The sequence below is a fragment of the Microtus ochrogaster genome, linkage group LG3 (genome assembly GCF_000317375.1).
Source record: "Microtus ochrogaster isolate Prairie Vole_2 linkage group LG3, MicOch1.0, whole genome shotgun sequence".
Taxonomy (NCBI): Eukaryota; Metazoa; Chordata; class Mammalia; order Rodentia; family Cricetidae; genus Microtus; species Microtus ochrogaster.
The window spans coordinates 13,633,708-13,650,877 of NC_022029.1; the positions used below are offsets into that span (position 1 = coordinate 13,633,708).

Here is a 17,170-nt window from a genome sequence, read left to right on the forward strand (position 1 = left end):
TTTTGGTTCCTGTCCTGGAACTAGCTCTTGTAGACCAGGCTGGCCTTGAACTCACAGAGATCTGCCTGCCTCTGCCTCCCTAGTGCTGGGATTAAAGGCGTGCACCACCACCACCCGGCCAGACATAATTTTGAATACTTCGATCCCACTAGCCATCAAATGCCTAAGAAATAAGACCTTAATTAGTCAACTGAATAAGAACAGTACTCAAACTAATCAAGGAGAAAACCAGATGGGTAAGCTTCATCTTACCTAGCTTTAAAGGCATGTAATAAAGCACAAATTCAGACTAGATGCTAAATACCACATCGGCTCGTTTGTCATTGTTTGCTCTTACACTTTATAACATTGCTCTTAGCTGTACAATCAGACTCAGGAGAATGTTCTCTGTCAGAGCGTACACTCTGGTTATTTTGTCCTTCCTAAACTGTCTCCAGTGACAAACTCATAGTGGGAAAATAATTTAAATTCTAGGAAAATGTAAAATAAATTGTGAAAATTATTAACTACATCAAATGAGCAATTTAAAAATTCAGGGCTTTAAAGCAAAAGATGAGAATTAAGCTTATAGGTGAGGTTTAAGGCATTTCACCATACACACTATAAAAAGCTCTTTAGATATCTGATGAGATAAGACCTTCAGATTAACTGAGATGATGAAACAGACTTAACAAAGACATTCAATAAAATTAGTGTTCATGTTGCAAGAACACGGATCCATGAAGAACTTTCTTTTTGCTTATTTTTCATGAATTCGATTTCTGTGTAAAGTTTATCAGTGCAGACACAGGAGAGGAAGGGCTCGGGGAGCTGGACTTAACTTGATTGCTGTCCCCTCCTTCTGAAGATTTTGGTTCCTATAAACATCATCCAGGATTAAATTTCTAAAATGATGAAAGTGTTACTGTGACGGATTTAAGGAGAACTTGAAAAAAGGGGTGGTGGGGTGGGGACAGGAGTAAAATAGTCTCTCCTACATCTAACCGAGACCTGGGGAGGGAGACAGAGGAGAATCAATATTTACAGAAATTCCGGACAGTATTTTCCCAAACAGATGGGAGTTTCAAATCTCAGAACGAAGTTCCAAAAACAACAATCAGTATAAATACAAAGGAATTCAAAGGTGTGCCAAAGCAAAACTAACAAAAAGCACAATAATCTCTGAATAATGTTTCTATGCCCCAACCTCAGCATTGACCACTCTCTTCAAGTACATGGCCCTTAAGATGTACAGGGAAATACCTGAACGCAACAAACAGTGAAAATTAGCCAAAGTTTTCTTCTCCTGAAGCAATTATAAGGAAGACACAAGGGGTGGAGACATTCTGCAGCTCTACTCTAAATATTTTGTAAATCTATCCATATATATCGTCATATATATTCATATATATCCACATATACATATTCAATAAACATGCTTGAGGCTCCTAATACTAAACGTGGTTTTAAAAGAACACTCTGTTGTATGGTGACTGTTGGGATAAGCTTAGGAAGTAAGTGCAGAAATAAGGGTCAGTTTTACAGAAAGCTAGGGAAGACATGCTTGCAGACGGAGGGTGTATATGAGTATCACCAAAAAGGACCTCAGCTTCTAGGGTTCAACTAACCATGAGCGAGGCTCTCCTGGATGACCAACTGCCTCATCCTCGATGAGTCCTCCTTCGGCAAAAGTGTATTCACCTTGAGTTTTCTTTTTTTATCTCTGTGTGTGTGGGTGTGTAGGTGCCAAAGAGGCAAGAGCACACTGGATCCTCTGGAGCTGGAAATTTTTCATGTATTTATTGTCTTGTGTCTCTGTGTCCATGCATTCACTTGTGTGCACGAAGCACAGTGCATGAGTACCTGTGAAGCTCAGAGGACATGGTGGTTTGTAAGCTGCCCAAAATCAGGTGCCAGGAACTAAATCAGGTCCTCCAGAAAACAGCAGGCACTCTTAACTGCTGAACCAGCTCTCTGGTTCTTTTATTTATTTAAAACTTAATTTTACTAAAATTTTAGGTGCATGGTATTCTGCCTGAATGCATGTCTGTGTACCACATGTGTGCCTGGTGCCCAAAGAGGACAGAAGAAGGTGCTGAATCCCCGCGAACAGGAGAGACAAATGGCTGTGAACTGCCATGTGGGTGCTGAGAAGATCTAGAAGTCTCCTGGAAGAGCAACCAGTGCTCTCAACTACTGAGCCGCCGCCACCACCACCACCACTACCACTCCACCACCCCACCCCCGCTTAAATTTCCTTAAAGGCTGTTTCAGGAAAGGTGAAAGCCTTTCCTCTCACCAATCCACATTAGTCAAGAGCCAGGGAATAGAATCGACAATAGGCTGAGGCGGAGCTCATAGTCAGTGGTGGAGCTCAAGAGTAACAGTCTGGGACTTTGAAAAGCAAAATGGGCCAGTAAGTTGCTCCAGTGGCAAATATACTTGCCACCACGTGTAACAGTGTGAGCTCGATCCCCTTATCACAGCTGGACAAAGGAAAAAGAACCATACAAGCTGTCCTTTGACCTCCACAGGCACTTGCGTACTATGGTTCACGTGCACAAATGCATACGTGTACACAGAGACACAACACAATAAATACATAAAAAATGGGCAAATGAGTAAAGAGTAAGGTGAGAACTGGGAATACGTCTCAGTGAGTAAAGTGTTTGCTATTAAATCATGAGGACCTGAGTTCAATCCCCACCAACTATGCCAAAATGCCAGGGATGCCTGTAATTCTAGCATTGGAAAGGTGGAGACAGGAGGATCCCTCGGGCTTTCTAGCCAGTCTAGCCAACTCAACAAACTCACAGTCCTATGAAAGACTGTGGTCTCAAAACAATAACAGCAACTGAGCAAGATCCAACACTAATCTTTGGCTTCCACACATATGCCTGCATGTGTACAGGCACACATGTGAACATGGATACGTAGAAAACAACAAACAAAAGACCCAATTAGCAAAAGGAAAAGGTTTATTATTTGTGTGCATCTTCTACGACGGCTCTCAGCACTATATCTAGCCCTGGACCTAAATGAGGTGATCTAAATAAATGATCAAAAATAAACTCAAGTTCAAAATCAAACTCCTAATGAGTCCCTGGCTTTTCTGGCAGACCTCACCCTTGAGCCCCTAGCATTGCACATGCCATCACCGCACAAGAGCAACAAATGCTGCCTGCAATAGCTTGGCTTAGATTGGACTACTGTGCGGTATGAATTGCAAAAACAAAACAAAACATGTGCAATATTATTGTGCAACATTCCCTACTCTTAAACATAAAGGTGAGCCAGGGAGATGGCTCACGGGTTAAGAGCACTGGTTTGCTCCTCTAGAAGACCCAGGCATAGAGGTTCACAACCATCTGTAACTCCAGTTCCAGGTCTAACACACTCTTTTGGTGTCCTGAGGCAACAGATACATAACCATTGTGCAAAAACACCCAAACACATAAAATAAAATAGATAAATCTTTTTTTAAAAGAAGCATAATGGTTTTTTATAGAAAACAAACCCATATTATTTTTCTATCGTCATTCCCCATAAGTATCTAACTAATGTATCTTCTACTAAATATATCTTATGCTAACATATCTGTGCTAAAATGTTTGGTTTTTTTTTAAATGTTGTTTGAGTTGTTGACTTGAATTTCATAAAAAATATGATTATATGAATTTTGGCCTGAGATTAGTACTGAATTTTCAACAATTTCTGAAATAGCCATGAACATGCTACTGATATTTTGTATGCATCGATATTAAGTGGTATTTCCAGCACTACAGATTATAAAATTAAAATATGATCGTCCTGGATAATATTTAGTTCAGGTAAAAATAAACAAGCATATCTATCCCATTTCTGGTGCAAACTTGCTTGTCTTTAATAAATGATAAAACCCTACGTATAACAAAGAATTGTTCTAAAACAGAGTTCTCTCCACAGTTGGCTCCACCTGTTTGCAATAACGCCAATCTCAAAGGCCTCTCCTTTCTCCACATTTCAACAGCATCCCTTTTCTTGGTCTTGACATTCTGCCTGGGGTGAAATGAGTACATGGCATCTTAAAGTGCTGCTAGTTTGCATTTCCCCAGTTGCTAAGGAAGTTGAACTCTGGTAAAGGTATTTCGTGGTCATTTTACTTTTTTCTTCTGAAAATTCTCTGTTCTGATTCATAGCCTATCTTTAATTGGGTTGTTCTTTGATTCCTTTAAATGGTTTACAGTTCTTCATATATTCTGGATATTAATCCTTTGGTGTACAGCTGACAAAGACTCTATGCTGGGATTCCACTTCACTGAACTGTTTCTTTTGCTGTACAACAGATTTTTAAGTTTTATTCTGGCTTATTTGTCAACTGTTGGCATGAATTACTGAGCAAATAGACTCTTATTCAAGTCCTTTCCCACACCTGCATTTTGAAGGATACTGGCTGTTTTCTTCTAGCTGTTTAAGGCCTTTGATCCAGGGTCCTATTTGTCAATTGTTGGCCTGAATTCCTGAGCAAATGGAAACTTATTCAGAAAGTCCTTACCTACACCTCTATTTTAGGAGCTACTGCCTGTGTTTTCTTCCAGTGCTTTCAGCACTTCAGGTGTCATATTAAAGTCTTCGATATACTTGGAGTTGACTTTTATGCATGGTAATAGATACTAGCTTAATTTCATTTTTCTACATGGTCAACCTGTTCTCCAACGCCATTTGTGGAAGACACTGCATTTTCTGAAGCACTTACTGTTTGCATCTCTAAGACCTAAGGCTCATCATCCCAAATGATGGATGGATGGACTGTAAGGGCCAGAGAACCCTACAGTCTGCTGTGAGATAGTGTCTTCTATATTTGACAGGGAGTTGCACCCATGAAAGCTCAACAGTAGGTAGCCTAAACAAGACCTACACGACAACACCTGCCAATGTAGATGAAGAAAGATCTCACGAGGCCCCGCCCCTAGATGAAGAGCTACAGGTAATTAACGGCTGCTGGAAGAGGGAGAGTCAGTTCTCCAGGGACAAGACCCCTGAGAGACAGGTTGTCTAATCCTCAGTGGTCAGCTCTAAACATGTATACACAGGAGCAACACTCAATGGATTCAGCATGTTTTGTACACACACGCACACACATAATTAAAGAAATTTACAATTCGAGAAGGGAAGACGCACAAGAGGAGTAGGAGAAAGAGGGAGGAGTGAAAATAGTGGAAATACAGTACTGTGTATGAAATTCTCAAAACATAAAAACTAAAAAACAAAATAGCTTTGTTAATATTTTATCATCAGTAAATGTTGATTTGTATACCTATATAACCACACGCCCTACCAGGTATTATATTTAAAGGTTTCTCAGGTAAAACGGGGCTGAGTGGGAAAAGTTTAAGGCTTGATTTGCTCTACATACAAATTTCACACATAGAAAAAAAAAATGGTACTTTAGGAGAGGCCGGATGTTTGAGGACTTTCACTCTTCTGAGGAAGAGCTTGGGGCTCTGGTCACAAGTTTGGGCAGCCGAGGGCAAAAGGGCTAAGGCAAGTAAAAGCTGTCTTCCCAGAAAGTCTTCCCAAGAGTAAGCCATCACACACAAATACCTACAAACATATCAACTCTCTTTATTCATGTAAACTTACATTACAAGAATAGCTATTTATATACTACACATGAGGGAAAGTACAGAGTGTTAGTACTGTCCACAGGCCTCCAGCCAGTATAGATACCACAGGGGCTGTATGCAGCCTCCACAGCACACCTAGACATAGCAAGAGCCATCAGCACACACAGTTTTCAGTAAAACTGAAAACTGGAGCCAGGACAGTGTCAGAGTCCACAGGAGAAATGTCTGGCTTTGGCTTCCCATCCTAAACCTCTCTTCTAAGTGATCTTGCCTTCCTCATTAACCCAGCCAAACAAACATTCTCTCAATTTACCAACCTGTCAACAGGGACATTTTCCTTAGCTCTTATTTTGCCAGTTTACTCCTTCTAGTTAGACATTCTGACCAACTTACCACCGCCTCCTTTTCTCAATCAATGAAATGCCTTGGCAGATACCCAACAGAGATAACGCAGATTGTCAAATGGGCCAGAGTTCACAGGAGAGGCCTGGACACACAAAGGAGTTAAGTCCTGAGGCCAAACAGGGTTAGAAGGAGGACTGTAACCTTGAGCTTACGACACTCAAAGTCCCCAAATCCCCTACTGGCCTGAAAGTAAAGACCTTTCTAGAGACGCAAGGAGGGGAGTGGGGCTCACTCCTATTATAGACCCTGTCACAGAACTGTCACATCTCCCATTATATTTGTGTGCAGTGTTGTGCGCGCACACACCCACTGGAGGTCAAAGACCATCTTGTGGGAGTCAGTTCTTTCCCTTCTACCCTGTGCGGCTTATGTACGCCCAGGAACTGAACTCAGGTTATCAAGCACGGAGGCAAATGGCTTCACACACTGAGCCATCAAGCAGGTCCCAGACCTACAGTGTTTCCCCCACCTCTCCCCCACCCCATCTCACCGTGAAAATTGTGAATGGTGAGGAGGAAGCACAGCCTGGAATCCTAGCTAGGCAGGAGGATCTCAGGAATTCAGGTCAGATTGCGTATGATCTCAAATAATAAATAAATAAATAAATAAATAAATAAATAGGCATCAACTCGAACTTTAGCCTTTGATGTATAGTTTTCTTTCAATGTGTATTCATAATTTCCCTCATTGATCTGGTTCTTCTCAATTCAAGTCACATGTCTCCAAATACTCAACCTGAGAAGGGAGAAGGGGTTTCCTCTACTACACTGCAGGCAAAGCCGGCCAGAGACTGACTCCTGAGGCTGTAGCTACACTAGGAGTTCAGGAAGCACCAGCTACAGCTACACATTGACCAAAGCTCAAAATTAGCAACTGTGAGCCAACAAATTATTTAAGAAATGACTTAACAAAAACCCGGTTCTTGATGTGTAAAAGAGTCTCCAAATAGAAGTCTTTAAAGGAACTTGTTTTTAGTTTTGCAACTAAACACCACAGAATCAGATTAAAAATTACCTGGGCCCCAGCTCTGAAAGGGGAACTGAACACTATCCCCCCATCCCTAACCCAGAAGCTGTCTCCAATTGATAACCGGCCACAAATGAAAACTTGGTTTTCTCCAACAGAGTCTCACTGGGGATACAGACCAGGCCCATGCCCAGTAGTAGATGTCCAAAATAACAAAGAACTCAATGGCCATTCTGGAGGTTCTTGGTCTCAGAATGGTTTGTCTGTTTTGTTTATTTTTTAACCTTATAGGTCCTTTGTGTATATGTCATGGTTTCCGTTTTTTTGTGTTTTTGTGGTGTGTGGGTGTGTGTGTGTGTCTTTTCTTCTGCTTGTTTGTTTTGTCTTATTCTGTTTTTTTTATTTTATCTAGTTTTATCATTACTATTATTATTTTTCAGACACCTGTTTGGCTCCTAATGAGAGAAAGAAAGGCGGTGGATTTGGGCTGGTGGGGAAGCAAGAAGGATCTGGGTGGAGTTGTGTCGGGGAAACTGTTCTCAGAATATAGCATAGTTTTCAAAAATCTATGTTCAATTTAAAAACTGCCTGTGCTTCTTCCTACTTCCTTTGTAAACAATCAGAAGACAGACTGTAAGGGAGACTCAAGCACTATCTGCCAGATACATTCACCTGATGCATATGGAGCAATTGAAACAGATAACACAACTGAGAAATTCAGACTTAGTTAACTTCAAGTCAATTTCTACATATGATACTGAACTAGATAAGACAAGTCTACATTATTTATTACTGTAGGATACATTTTTATTACTAGATTACTTATTAACAATTTTATAAAGCCATAAGGTTTTCTTTAAAAAAAAAAAAAAACAACAACCAATCCTAATTACATACCAATCCTAATTCACACTCCCTCCTCTCTTCCCATTCCCTCCACCTTCCCTCTCACCGCCATAAAGTTTTCTATATCTTATATCAAATTAACTTATTCCTGAGTTTCTAAATACTACAAAATAGGCCTGTGAAACAGCTCAGTGAGTAGTAGCTGCCTGGTAACTTAAGTTCAATCCCAAGAACCCACACGTTGCAGGGAAAGAACGAACATCAAGTTATCCTTTGACCTCCCCACGGTCACTGTGGCCTGCACATATGCACACACACTCACAGATGTTTAAAAAGTTTTAAAACAGTATTATAGTTCCTTAGAAATTATCAAGTGTGTACATAAAATTTAAAATAAGCAACGCGCTGGTAACTACATTCTTCTAGCTGAGAATACAAATCTGTAATGTGAGTCATGTTGGGATAGCCTAACAGAAATACTTCTGTCTTCACAACTCTGTTTGCTGAAGTAAACGTTTTCCTCATGCAAAACAAATGAGGTAAATCTCAAAGCACTAGACCTGCTCTCTCAAAAGAAACCACAGAACTTTGTGAAGGAGCACATTTGTTATTCGAGAGCGTTCCAGACTATTTTGTTCAGTATTTCCAGTACCAATAGGACAGTAACCCTTCCCAGCATCCTCCCATGCGCTCCTTACAATCCCAAAGGTCACTATTACAGGTACAAGTATTTGAGTTACGGCTTTAACAACTTAGCCGAGGTCACAGAGCAAGACGTTCCTGCTAAATTCTTTACCCTTTCGATTACACTGCAGACCCACACTCTCTAGAAGCCAGCCTCGGCAGTTAGATGCACTCACCACCCACATGCCCTGAGTTCATTCCCCGGAATGAACAGCAAGAGGAGAGAAACAACTCCTAGAAGCTGTCGTCTGACCTCTACACATGAACGAGGGTACGTGCACCCATAGGCACACCCACACGCACACTAAATAATAAACAAATGATAAATGCACTAAAGCTTCCATAAAAACGTAAGTTCTAAAGGTTGTATTTGTGAGCTGGAGATGGTGGCCCACAGGAGTTCATCAACCGAAAGGAGAGTCTGAGGGGACAATGGGACTCTGGCATAAAAACAAGCAACAAAAGCCAGGCTGTGCCATCCATACAATCCCAGCTCTCGGGAGGGAGAGGAAGGAGGGTCAGTAGTTCAAGACCACCCTCTACTACTTAGTTCAGAACCAGATGTGCTCCAGGAGACACTGTCTCAAAAAGACAAAATTAAAATATAAGTCATAATTCCGTAAGTTGATTTTGCCAGCAGATTATAGCTACTAAAAAAAAAAGGAACCTAACAATGCCAATTACTTTGGATCCTTCAGATCTCCTCATTCCCTAGTCTCAAGGATTCCTATAAATAAAAGACTCACAATGTGTTACAGGTATTAAAATCGTGGCAAGAATGAAATGTTGAAGCTCCATGAGAAATATTATGGTCGTTATTACTAAACTACAAACAAAATAACACAAATGAAGAAACTTAGCTTCAGACTTGTGAAGGGTAAGGAGAAATCCTACAGGTCACCCTCTGAGACCTCTACCCCTATGGCGTCGTGGGAAGATGAGCAGCAGTGAAAGGGGGTTGATCGCAGGATTTTAGACCCTGAGATCCACAGGGAAAAATAAGAGAACCAGGCAAACAATGAAGCTGAATTTCTGAATCAGAATTTTACAGGAGGCTACCCAACACAGGGTCTACCACTACCCGGTCCTTCCTCAAGAGTCTAATATGCGTCTAACACACATCTACCACATTAAGGTCCTTATTCCTGTTCACTTCCAGTTCATAACTCAATAAATGCAATCACAATCAGATGTCAATAAACATAAACGGAAAAGCAGAGGTCTACAGCAGCGCTGGTTTCTAAATTATGAAGCCTAGAGCAGTCAATGTATTTTATGTCAGGTGTATGTTCCACAAAAATCATAATTGTTGGAACCGTTTGGAGCCCTGGCCTCCAGCTGCTCTCCCCTGCTAGTGACCTTTACTTGGCCTTCTGATTTGAGCTTCTGAAAGCTGTGTCCAGCTCTGCTTCCTGAGCACGTGTAGCCTTTTCCTTGATTGAGGATCAGGAGGATCAGGAGATGAGGTTTTCACCTGCTGGTGTTGGTTATATAAGCCTCCATGGTACTATTCAATAAAGGGCTTCTTTACCAGTGACTAGAGGTGTATGTCTCTGTCTGTGCTGTCTGTATGTGTCTTTGTGTGTTTCAATCTCCTGCCCCTTGCCCGAGGCTCACGAATGGTCCTGTCGTGCAGGCGCGGCAATACAGGAGTAGTACCATACAGTCACGTGGTACAGGCGGGCGCTATACATAATGAAACCTGTAATTATAACAGGAGAAGCCGCTAATCCAGGTGCACATCATCTCAAATCCAATAATGCATGGTGGGGGGACCCTTCAAGCCTTAGGCAGGAAATGATCAGGGTGAGATTAAGAACGAAACTCAGGTCAGTACGACTTTGGTCAGTGCTGGGTTAAAGCTTCTGAAGTCTTATCAGTTTATTTTTCCTACGCATTTAAACACAGAAAAACTTTGAGGGAAGTTTCCACGGGACAAATATCACAACAAAACTTTTGAGTTGGTTGCATCAAAATTCCCTTGCAAAGTGCATCTCTTCAACAAAGCACCCGTGACCATTACCGTAAGAATGCGATCTGTTGGCATAAACAGGGCTCGTGGTAAGGGTCTGGGGCGGAGGGTTTGTACCTAGTGTGAAGATAGGTTCTACTGAATGAGAGGAGTGCTGAGGAGATTGTGGAATCTGGAATCAGGTGAAGGCTGATTCTGTAGGATAGCAAAGGATCACCAGGTTTGAACAACACCCACTCCAGTTTCTGGGGTGAACAGACATCATTTCCCTCCTTTGAAGGAAAAAGCCTGCATGTTTCCCAATTCTGGTTTCCAGTGCTTTCTACAGGCCGTGCATCACTATGGTACTGTTCCACGGCTAAAAGGAGCAGAGTAGATAGTTATTTGAAATTTAACTGAACACTTCACTACTCTAGATTCAACCAACAGGTTAAAAACATAGAGGGAGCCTGTCTCAAACTCTGTGCATGCTACATTCTGTTTTAAACTTAAGGGGGGGAGCACAGGAAATAAAAATATTGCCAAGGACTTTTATTTTGAGAAGGAAGTAGCAAGATTAAAGACTTGTCCCAGGATAACACTAAAGAGGAAAAAGCTTTGTAATTGATGTAAGGACACTTTGAAAATGTTAGTCTCTACAGAACTTCCTTTCATAACCATTCAGTTATTAGTCGGTACACAGCTTTATGAAGCTACTCAGCTAACAAAATATCCCTGGTTCCTTCCCAGAATCTAATAAACAGAAGCTAACATATGGATTACATGTTTAAAATGTTTATTAGGTCAATATTTGATTTAAAAACTGGGCATTCACTTAAACTTCTAACTCTTGCAGCTTTTTTCTTTCTCAGAGTCTTTTGGATTCTCAAGAGGGAGTCCGCACTGGCGACTGTGATCAGGTCTTATCTAGTGTAGGAGTCTGTGTGGCGATCACACAGAGGGAGAGTAGCTACTAACCTACACAGAGACACGGCTGGACACCTGGATTCTAGTCACCATAAAACAGAGTCTCAGAGGATACCTGGTACCAAGGACAAACTCAGTTTTTAATATCATGGTAAATAAACATAACCAGAGTGCCAGGTTTGCCACATAAGCCTATAAATTTGTGCGATACCAGAGAAGGAAATACTTCCAAAAATGATGGTAGAGGTGAATATATAAAAAGAGCATAGCATCAAATCTTGCATCAAAAGCAGGGACAATTTGAGCAGCAAATCAAATAGGGATAACAGTGGATTACGGCCCAACATACAAAATAAAATTCCATAAGTCAGCACTGACACAAAGAGCTAAGTGAAGGAAAGGCACAGCTAGCTGCCCCTTCGAGAAAAAAAAAATTGGAAATACAGGCATGAAACTCCTTTTAAAATGTATCAAGAAAACAACTGTAACGTACAATATATTCTACAACTATATGCCAAAATCACTGAGAAGTCCAGAATGAAACAGAATAAACAGTTCACGTGTGTCTCCAAAGGCAGACCTTATTTACAAAGGGAAAAGTGAAACCCTTCACCAAAGTGACTGTCATCAGTAAGATGCACCTGTCACTCATGCTGCAGGATGCTCACAGAATGTACTTAGACAGGCACTTTACTTTTGTGATGTTGCTCTTCCCCAAAACAGAGTGCCAACCCAGTCATGAGAAAGTATCACACACAAAGGAGGTCCAATGTACATATTAATGGACTAGTATTTTTTCTGGTGTCAAGATCATGAAGAAATTAAGGCTTGCTTTATATACTGGAACTGGTGTGTGTGTGTGTGTGTGTGTGTGTGTGTGTGTGTGTATATACACATATATATCAGTAGAAACTAAATATATAGCAGTCTGCTATAATGTGGCAAACTCAGATGATCCTAGATGACAGCGATGAATGGCCAGAGAAAGGGAGACAGAGTACGCAATGACCAGCATACAGTACTGTACTAATGTTAAATGACGAGTCCCATCAGCAGGCTGCTCTGGACTAGACTGTTGTGTTGTTATTGCAACTTTAGTAAGTCGACAAATGCTTCAAAATTAAGACAAATAAGAAAATGAACAACGTTCTGCAATGACTGCATTGAAAGGAAAATCTTTTTTCTTGAAAGCATAATCTTTGAGCTTGAAGATATTTTAAATTTGAATCTGTACAAAATCAGTCAAGGTTGTATTTTTGCAAAGTACTGTTTTACAAAAATATATATATATACAAAACCATTTCCTGAAGCTTCAGCATCTGATTAGCTGAAGCTGAGATGATGTCATGAGCCCCTCCTGGAATCCAACCAACGTTCAGGGAAAACCTCTGACCCAGACAGGGAGAGGAAACCTGGCAGCTCATCGCAGCACTTTTCACTCTCACAGTAAAGAATAAAGAAAGGGGAGGCAACTGTTTTTGTTGTTGAAACCTCAAGCCACTTGAATAATCTCTTAGAGTAAAGCAGCTATGAAGGGGAAGTTTTTATCGCTCTGGGGGATAATAACTCTTTTTCCACAGGTGACCAAGATTGAGCACACGTCCTGGAGGAAGGGAGATCTGTATCTATAGCTGGAAACCAAGACACAATGACTTGTTTATAGATTTAGGGAAATCAACTAAGTGGCCAAAAAATGGATCCACCGCCTAAGAAGGCTACTTATTCAGTGGGTAAATCAGCACCACATGTGCCAAATAAATTCTACTTTTAGTTTAGGTTTGAGGGTCACAACAAGTTACGTTGCTAGATTTTAACTAAAAGCAGCCTGCTGCTCTGTAATTCCTGAAGTGCACATTTTACTTGGAATATTTACCATAGGTGGTAATTGGACATATAAGATAGGTGGCTTCTCTTTTACTACACTCTCACAAAACGAACATTCCCGTAACTGCGTTCGAGACTGGCCCATACACCAGGGAACTCTGCAGTGGACTCCAGCTTTGACATCCAATAACTCAGCTGTGTTCTATATACTCAGTCATCAGCCTTGATTTCAGCCATCCACTCCGTAGTAGGCTGTCACCCGTACTTCAAAGTGTATCGTCGTACTTCCCACAGCCTCTCTTGGGTTGGAGAAGTTAAACAGACTGTAACAAAAGACACTGATAGCAGCGCAGGTAGTGTTTATCTATAAACCTGGGAGGCAGAGGACTAACACAGGGACTGAAAGTTCAAGACCAGCCTGGTGTCTACAAATAGCAAGCAGGCAAACAACAGCAACAAAGTGAGACCCTGGCTCAAAAAGCACAAAATAAAACAAAAGGATAGTTGTCATAAAGGAGAAGATGAACGACAAGAAAAATACCTTCTCTCAGAGATGTCAGTCAGGGTCCTCAGCGAGCCTGCTTCTAGCTTTGATCCCGCAGAGCTGAGGAGAGGGCCCCTTCCCCGAGGGTCAGGGCTTTCACCTGGTAACGGAAGCTTTCTGTTCAGCAATTCCTGCTTAACAAGTTTTATAGAGCTGAACCACCAACCCCTTCCTCCCTTTCCAGAGGTTCACAGGTGGAGCTAAAGGTCCTCACTCCTCATCACTAGGCCTTCCTGAGGTCAAGCCCGTCCAAAGGCTGCCGAGGAGCCCCACCCTAGGCCACCTCACTCACGTAAACTGCAGTGTGGACGAACTAGCCACTCTGGTTGGGGCTGGGGGTGTAACTCAGAGATGCATCTCTGGAACCTAACCTCATTACACACAGCAAAAGACAGAAAATCTCAAAAAGATACTAAGAATTCCTAGAGGTCTCTGATCGGGATGGGGCAAGGATGAAATAAAAATTTATTTATTTTACCACAGTAACATTTCCCATGTTATGTAACAGGAGTCAAGGGTAAGAGAGATTATAAATCTAACTCAGACCACAAGTTCGCAAAACTTAAGAGCAGGGTCTCTTAATCTTCCCTACCACTGAGGGCACACTCTGAAATAATGGGGAACTCTTACTTCCTTGGTTTCTACTCTTCCTGTAACTGCATTCTTTCTGTGTGTAAAATAATAACTTTTAGAAACAAACTTTTAGTGATTAAAAGCAAGAGGCTGAAAGTACAAATAAATTTTACAGCGAAAAGCCAACCTAAGTTAACTTCTATCAATGTATCAATGTAATGCCCCTAGAGCTGTGTTATATAGAATGGTACCACGAGCTATGAGTGACTTGAAATGTGGATAACGTCAACTAAAATATGCTGTACATGATATAAGACATACAGCAGATTGTAATCAGTACAGAAAAGCTATGTCAATAGTTTCATATTGACTGCAATTTTAAATTAAATTTAATATAGTATTTTATACACTGTTTACAGATAAACACAATATTTCACAGTTTCTAAACATCATGCTGTCTCCTTTGAGCATCACAACTATAAGCTTAACTTAGCAAGAGAGAATATGAGCTGCTGGTCTGCTAGAATTGGGTCCCTAGCACTTTAACCTCTTCCCAGGTTGTGCTTGACTCCATTTGTTTAATACTTACACAGTATAAAAGCTTACACAACTACCTCGTTTAGCACTGACAGGTCAGACAAAAGAACTAAATGTCCACAGCCCAGCGAACTACTCTCCTGAAACTTCAACTGACCCAAACAGGAACCCATTCAGGGTCCCTTAAGTAAAATATGGATCATCCTAGCGCCTGTGCTCGCTGGCCTCAAGAAGCGACTTATTTAATGGGAGAAAAGGAACGGCACAGTGTATAGACCCACACTCGGTCTGTCTCCCCATCAACAGTCTCTTCTCCCTGCGTGCCTTTACAGTGAGCTACTAAGGACCTGCAGGATCTATAGAAAATATCCATTCCTGGACCACGGAGATAGCTCCGTCAGTAGAGCACTTGTCAGCATTCAGATCTGCCTTGTAATTCCAGTGCTGGGGAGGCAGCAACAGGCGGGGAATGGGTATCCCTGGTGCCAGTTGATAAGGCAGCCAAGCCTACTGGGTGAGCTTGAGACTACTGTGAGAGCCTCATGGAAACACAAGGAGATGTGGGTGGCCTCAGAAAGGACACCTGAGATTATCCTCTGCCTCCCCCACACTGGGAGGTGGGGGTGGGAAAAGGATGGAGGGAAAAGAACGGAGGGGAAACAGTAAGATAAGGAGAAAGAGGGACAGACTGGTGAACACTGATAAAAGTGTAGCCGTCTTTTCCTTCTCCTGCAACTCTCGATTTCCTTTCCCGCAAAGGTGCAATTAAACTGCCTGCCCAGCCGCTTGAGTGTAAGCAGGAGTGGTGTGCAGCACGCTTGCACACAGGAAGCCTCTAGGGCACACTGAAGTGCACTGCTTCTAATCATTCCAAGGCTAGGACGCTAAGTCAAACTAGTGGAACAGCTTCACGGAAGGTGAAATGTTTTCTTCTTCCTTTAAGATAACTCTGCTGTCCCTTACTTTCCATCCCTCTGCGTCTCCAGCCTACAGTGTAGTCACGGTGGGCAAGGAAGCACCATGTGTAAGGACAGCTTAGGTTCACAGAGCCCTTGGGGAGTCTTCCTCTTTCTGTAAGACATTCAGCCAGAATGCCTTCAGAGAGAAGTCACAAAGGTTGTTGCCTTCTAAAAATTTAATTTTTCACCTGTAGGATAACTCGAAGAATGTAGGACAGTTTAATTACCTGATGTTACCTAAGACTAACTTCTAGCCATATCCCCAGGCTCAGATCCAGAGGGTCAGTCCATGTTCTATGGGGTCTCTAATCTTGCCAAGATTGTATTTGCCCTTCCTGAGAAAATGAACATACTCGCTGACATTAATTATCACTGGAGCAGGAGAAATAATTTTGGCCTATCCATATCTACTCATATCCATTTTAATTTTTTTTATTATTGATATTTGGGGGGAGGGGGATAGGGTTTCTCTGTGTAACAGCCCTAGCTGTCCTGGAACTCACTTTGTAGGCTGGCCTCGAACTCATAGAGATCTGACTCTGCCTAAATGTGTGTGTCACCACCGCTTGGCTCATTTATTACCACCCTTGAATATCATTCCCTAAGTATGTCTTTTGTCTTAATATGGAAATTAACTATGAGCTCAAAATCTGATATTCTCACAGCTTCCCTGCGATTGGAGAATGGCTGAAAAGCAAAGACTCAGATATCCACAAAAATTTTCGCTATTATTTTAGTACCTATTGCAATAAGTTGGGGTTTTTTTTTTTAAAGTTAATTATTAAAAATCAAGAGCTTGGTGTGACAGCGCCCGGTAATAGTTCTCTGCTGAGGCGGGAGAATTATATGACTTCAAGTTCCCAGCCAACCTGAGAAAGACCGAAAAAAACCCTACCCTGAAAAAAATAAAAAGAGAAAACTGAAGAGTAATCGGATTGCATGCCATACACATATGAAACTGCCAAAGAGCAAAATGTAAAGCAAAGGCAAAAAAAGAAAAATAGCAATAAAAGACTTAACTATTCATAGAAACATCCGAAAGGGAGCCCAGTAACAAAACACCTAAAACTGACAAAATTTAGGCTCCGGGGATGGGATTAGCAACAAGCTGTTCAGTCCCCTTGAAAACTTCCCCACTGACTCTCACTCCTCAAGTTTACCCCTTCCATCCAAGACCAATGATCGTCTTCAAACAGTTGGGAGCACACAGGGGTTGGACTTTCTCCTCCCGCCCGGTACCGCAGCCCCGCTATCACAGCACCGCACAAGTGTCTGGCGAAATGACCGAACCAGTTCGGATTCCCTGCTCACTTCCACACACACACACCCCACGCGCGCCCGGTCCCCTCGCCCGCCCCGCCCGCGCGAC

At 41.8% G+C, this 17,170-nt stretch overlaps 1 protein-coding gene across 2 annotated transcripts in view; it reads right to left on the bottom strand.

Annotated features, from left to right (window-relative positions):
• The window catches only part of LOC101989399 (ATP-binding cassette sub-family G member 2), a 99,665-nt gene that overhangs the window by 35,093 nt on the left and 47,402 nt on the right, over nucleotides 1-17,170 (bottom strand). Inside the window, exon 1 of one of the 2 annotated variants that reach the window (XM_005360563.2) lies at nucleotides 13,730-13,820. The exons of the other annotated variant lie outside the window; for it this stretch is intronic. The gene's annotated coding sequence lies outside the window, so the exon portion shown is untranslated. Of the gene's footprint in view, nucleotides 1-13,729; nucleotides 13,821-17,170 lie in introns of those variants that run through there. 2 annotated transcript variants of the gene reach the window in all.